We start from the raw sequence: 6,908 nt of genomic DNA on the forward strand, positions 1-6,908 counted from the left end.
ACAACTGTTTAAACATATTTTTTTATAAAAATAAAGACTAATTAATTAACATTAAAAATATAACAGTGAGTAATTTAATAATCCATGTAGTAATTTTTGTGTTATAATTAGCGATTTATTACTAAGCGATTTTCCGATTCAAGGATTCAGATACTGATTCTTTGATTAATGATTTGACTAGTGCCTTGTTAAGGATTTGGAGGCTAAAATTACTACGCTCACACTTGAAAGGGCGAGTCGGGTGATTGCAATTGAGGCATGGATACAGAAATTGGAATGCGGTATATAGACATAATAAATCAACATAATAAAAGGAAATTATAATCAATTTATACTTCTTTCGTGGATATTTACATTAAATTATTATATAATTATTTTTCACGTGGATTTTTTAATTGAAAATGGAAATTTCGAAATAAAATTTCAGATTCCTGATGATGCCCTTTAAGAGAAGAGTGCGGGAAATTTATAATAGATGAATGAGTTTTGGGGATGCTATACCTGAAAGGTGAGGATTGGTATTTTGCATATGAAAATTAAATTTGAAAACATAAATTTTCCTAGACTACTCAGTACACAGATAAAGAAATACGCTTCTGTGTTCTTTTTGACACGCATTTTGGGGAGTTTTGTTTATAATAAAATACTGATAAAAAATACTTTTTGACTGCGTTATTTAATACTGAATTGATATGTTTAATTTATATGATTTCTTTTCGTTTACTATGTTAACTAAAATGCTTTTTTCATTTTGTATCATTTCAGAATTTTTATTTTATTTTAATTTATTTCAAATACTGAAAACGAAATTAATTTATTAAATTTCTTTCAAAATAATCCTCTTCATATTCGGAAGAAAATAATCTTCATATCTTCTTAATTTTCTACTCGCCGTTAATTTTAAATATTTGCAATTTTCATTCTCCCAAATCGCTGCAAAAAGTGAAAAGTGCAAAAAGTCAAAATACATCTTTGACTGAAAATTAGCAAGGGAATAGTAGCAGAATTCTATATATAATGAGTTTATCTGTTTTAAATTTCTGATAGCTCTGTGGGAAGGCAATTTATATTGTTAAAAGTGATGAATTTGCTGTTATATGCAGTCATTTTTTCTAATGAAACTCGTGTGGTATTTAATACCATTTGATTTTCTGAATTTCTGAAAAATGAATAATAAATACTAGTCATTAAAACTAAATGCAACAGTTTGTTGAATTAAAAGCTGTATAATTTAAAAATCTGAATTTTAAATTAAAATTGTTAGTCAAAGCTGTTATGTACTAATCTACTTTGAAATAGTCAGACACATATAGATTTTTTATGTCTGAAATTAGTTAGTTACTGAGAAATGCTTTCAATACAAAATAAATTTCATTAAATTAGATGTTGAATTTTATAAGCTCTTTTATTTTAATAAAAAAAATAAAAGCGGGGAAACTATGAGATTTACTGTTAAAAGACTTAAGTGTCTAGCTATAAAAGAAACAGGAAATGGTATTTTATATTTTTTCATTAAACGACTTGCCATTTACTTAACGTAGTTAATTTTTAAACTAGCTTAATATAATTCTAATGTAAAATAGTTAAATACTTCTTACAAATAATTAATTATACTTAAAGTAGTTAGGGCTAGTGATTTCGTTTTTGTTAATGGTAACTATCTTAATTATTTTGTTGTTAAGTGTACAACAGACTAATTATTGAGACTACGTTATGTTTTCTAAAATATATATGGCCTAAAAATAAGAAACGCTCTGTAAGTTAATCAGAGTACGTCACTATTATTGATCAATTAGATAATTTAAAATAAAAACTTATATTGTAAGAAAACTGATAAAAAATATGTTTGAACTAAAATTAAATACCAAGGAAAAAAAGTTTAAAAAAATATATGCGTAGTTATAAAGTTATGAATAAAATTGCACTGCACATAATTTTTAAAAGTCCATGTTAAATCTACTACGTTAAGCACATTATCAAGAAAAATCCTACTTTACTTAGATTTTATGTTTCAGAAGGAAATTTTGCTTCAGTAATAAGTGATTGAATTCTGTAATATTACTTAGTTAAATATGTGAATTTTTTTATGGATTATGAACAATAAAATGCCTAAGTACATGAATGCATTTTTTTATCTCGTTCTATAATATTTTTTTCACAATTTACACATTTCGAATATATAGGGGAGAGGGGGTCACATTGTGAACAAATTTTTTTTATCTTTTCATTTTTCAAAAAATATCATCTATTTCTCACAGTAAAGAAGTCCATATGTTTCAACAGTCTTTTCTTTGTCTTATGGAATTTTTTGAGATTTTTCGATGAAATATTTCTTTACTTTATGATATTTTAGAAAAATGACTTCAATTGTTCACATGTGCCCCTATGGGGGTCACATGTGAACATTCCTGAGGCACATACGAACAAGATTAAAAACACAAAGCAATCATCATATTTAAAAGAAAAAATCTGAAATATAACAGATATAGATACACATTGTATTGAAGGGGTTGCAGATTACTATGTGAATTTAAATTGTGCAACAGTACTGTCAATAAAAAAATAATTTTTCCGCTGTACAATAATTTTTCCGCTGCTATGTTTTTCGCAACTTCATGTTCCTCAGGAGATGTAATGGACCTTTTACTTTCTTCTCTGATACTTTTTCATGCTTTTTTTTCATTTTACTCTCATTCGTTTCTTTTCATTTCATTTTACTTCATTTCATTACTTTGTAATCATTATGTAACACAAAATTATTGACCAACCATTTAATAAAAAAAACATTTTTTAACAAAGAAATTAACATTTAATAAATTAATTATGAAAAATTAAATAATAATAATTTTAAATGCATACATATCTTTTAAAATTATAATATCATGATGATAATAATCTTAATACTATGTAGGGGCACATGTGAACCGTTCACATCTGCCCCAGATGTTTTGTTTACAAGTGCCCCATCATCTTTCTTAAACCTAACTTGAAAAATAAGGAATTTTTAATTGAGAAAAAATAATAATAATTGTCATAAACTTGCCTGAATGTCTACAATAGTTAATTCTAGCTTATTAGTTGATTTATACTATGTTTTCACTTGAAGAAGCGAGTGATAAAAGTATATACAACACAAGCTGATACAAAGAAATTATCAAAATAGAACAACAAAATGTCTCATTGCTCTGAAAGTTTTGCAGAGAGGTAGGATTAGAACTGCCATCTATTGAAAAATTTTCAAGATTTTTTATTTCAAATCATATTGGTAAAATATACCATGTTAACATGTACTCCCTGTTCACATGTGCCCCCCTCTCCCCTACTGTTAGAAATTTCTCAGAAAAAAATGGCTAAGTAACCATCTATTTCATTAGTATTTTACCATGTTTAAACAAATCAGTAAAAGAACCGTAAATAAGATGGTCATAAAGCTATTAAGTTTTTTGAAAAATCGTTTTTTAACTATTTTTATCTAAAACGGTTAAATAACAAGTATTTTATTGCACCAACTAAGCCCACCCAATGGAACAACTTAGTTCCTTGCAACTGTGTGCATAATATAGCCGAAAGATCTAATCTGTCAATCTCACGACTGACAAAATGGGGGTTCTAGTCCCAGCATTGACACCTCCATTCCCTTTAACACACATGAAGAATTTCCAGTGTCCTGCACACTCCAATGTCCATTATCTAACGAAAAGCCTAACTCATATGTTCAATTAGGCTTATTTTTCTATGATTTTGAAACCATGGTAGCTGTAAATGGTAAAAAAACCATATAGTTTTGTATTTATGATTTTTTAACCGTACTAGGTGTAAACGGTTTCAAAACCGTAATGGTGAAAAATATTCTTTACCGTAAATTTTATGGTTAATCGGATGGATAGACTGCTGCCGGTTATTTTAAAATAATTTTAGAATGAAAATTCTAACAGTGTACTTACAGTTCATCTAATTTAATTTTATGTTTTATTCTGATATTTATTTAAAATTCCGAACTTGTGGAAGGGCATAATAATAAAATTCATATATATTTGCATAGGCTTATTTATTCAACAGCATCACAACTACTGAAATATATTTTGGAGCTATATATAAAGACTTATATTTTCCATTATTTGTGAAATTGATATTATATTTATTGGAAATAGCTTTCAAGCAGAATAGTTTATTTGCTCTAAGAATTTTATCGTGTGCTTTTGGTAAAGATATTTTAACGATATGATCTTTGTTGCTTAATCGACGAAACATTCGTGACTTTTAGGCTTCTGTTTCTTACCTAAACATTTACCAAAACTTCCATTGGGAATAGCGTGATCTTTTACCGAGGCCTTAAAGTCAAATTATTTTCGAAGACGCAAAACACAAAAAAAAGTAGAAACTTTATCCTGAAAAAAAAGTTTTCTAAAGAAAAAACATTTTTTTTTCTTAATTCTGTTATTTTACTTTCAAGTCACGGATGAAAAACTCAGCTTTGCCAGAATTTTGAAACAATCCCTGTTCCAAATAATATCATACGCCGATCATGCTAATCAAGGTTCATTAAATATTCATGAGATCACGTGAATAATTACGTGGATGTGATGCGTAAGAGAATAGCTATTCCTTTATATGTTTGAAGAAAAGGTATTGTTCCTTTATTCCTTCGGCTTATCGCACTTTATTAGGCAGGAATTGAGCAGCGAAACGAGTTTTGTTTCGAAAAATACAAGTTATAGAAAACACTTAGAAAATGCTATGTTCTAAATGTTATCACTATCTCGTTTTTAACTAAATTTAAACGACTTATTAGGAGAAACAAAATTATGTACTGCAAATAATATCTGTGAGGAAATCTGGTTGAAGAAGTTCGGATTCAATACTAAAAATTATTTCCTTCCTTTAGTTCTGGAATTAACGCAATTGCTTTTTCTCAGCCGTATCTGATTTTCAACAGTAAATATGTCAAATTACAATGAAATACTTTACTTTTCCTTATGGTATTGATAAATTGCTGCCTGTAAAAAAGTGAATATTAGTAAATCTATTAATAATTATAAATAAATGGAATTATTTAAGAAACGAAATTTACATAAATATTGAAACTGTTTAAATTTGAGTGCTGATACTCCCTTCTTCGTAACATATTCCATTAAAGATAAAGATTGAAGGAATAAATATTGATTTGTTGCCATTTATCTTTTATAAACAATGTATTCATATCCACAACAATATTTTAATAACATCAGAATCTGTTTATATTCTGATTTCATAATTATTGCAAATTTTTAAGCCATAGGGAATGAAATATATATTTAAATTAAAGGAAATTTACTGTCCCTTTTTTAATACTAAAAATTATTTCCTTCTTTTAGTTCTGGAGTTAACATAATTGCTTTATCTCAGCCGCATCTGATTTTCAACAGTAAATATGTCAAATTACAATTAAATCTTCATAAATACTTTACTTTTCCTTATGGTATTGGCAAATTGCTGCCTGTAAAAAAGTAATATTCGTAAATTTATAAGTAATTATAAATAAATGGAATTACTTACGAAGCAAATTTATCATAAATTTTGAAACTGTTTTAATTTAAGTGCTGATACTCCCTTCTTCTTAACATATTCCATAAAAGATAAAGATTGAAAGCATAAATATTGATTTGTTGGCATTTATCTTTTATAAACAATGTATCTTTTATAAACAAGCTAAAAGTTAAAAGAGCACATTTCTCATTTGATTATGAAATGCAATGATTTTTATTATGATGCTGTTTTGTTTAAATCAATTCCAGTCCTAACATAAAGTGAAAAGTGTTTTTTTTTAAGAAAAATATTAATGAGATATTTATGGCTACTCAAGTTAGAAGTATTTTAGTTTCAGCTGCCACTTTTTTTAAGAAACTCGTCTTCATCTAATTTCAAACGGATATAAAGATATTAAAATTAGTATTAAAATATAGTGAGGAAATCTTTTATTTTTTTCAAATAAATTTTTAAAAATGACTTAAATAATTCCGTAAACAATCTTTATTTACTTTTAATTAAAATAAATATTTTTCTGAAAGGGTATTTTCAGAAATATAATCTTCCCTTATTTTTTAAAAATGAAATGACGATTTTTATGCACCTGATGGGTTATATTAGCTGTGTAAAATTCCTTACTTCAACTTTAATTATTATTTATTTTATTTACCTTATTGTTCTTAACACAATAACGAGTTTTAGTTTTGTAACTGAAATGTAAGATCCATTGTTTTGAACTTCAAATGATGCATTATAATTGCATGCTTCATTAGTTTGATTTTTTTATTCGCTGAAATAAGTTACTGACCATAAAAGTTGATTCGACGAGATTTTTGGGTACAAATCCTCGCAATGTCTAGTTGATACGAACTATGCACACTGCTTGCACCGACCAAAATGCTGACGTAAATATATCCTCAGTGGTAGACGGATCATGAGTGAGAGTTCCCTTGCTGTCAGGCTTGCCTTGAGAGAATTTTGAGTTCTTCATTTCCATGTACCGCAAAGGCGGGTTAGTTAAATCAGAAAGATCTTCACGAAAGCAAATTTCTCCAAATGCTTGATCCAGGAGTACCCTTGTCTTTTGAATTGGGTTCACAATTATAAAGCTACGAAGTTGAACATTAGATGTCGTAAACCGAAAATCGGGTCGGTTGTTCAACAATGGTTATTAAATAGAATAAATGACTTATAATTATTACCCTGTAACCTATATAATTATTATAAATATATATACCTGCATAAATATTTATACCTATGTAAATATATATACCTATATAAATATATACCAATATAATTATTAAAATAATATTACCAATTTCTGATAGTTTAGTATAGTTTTAACTCAGTGACGAATGAATATACATATGTCTCCTTTTCAATCATATTCTTCGGTGATACAT

The sequence above is a fragment of the Parasteatoda tepidariorum genome, chromosome 8 (genome assembly GCF_982258835.1).
Source record: "Parasteatoda tepidariorum strain Cologne lab strain chromosome 8, Ptep-v5.0, whole genome shotgun sequence".
Lineage (NCBI taxonomy): Eukaryota > Metazoa > Arthropoda > Arachnida > Araneae > Theridiidae > Parasteatoda > Parasteatoda tepidariorum.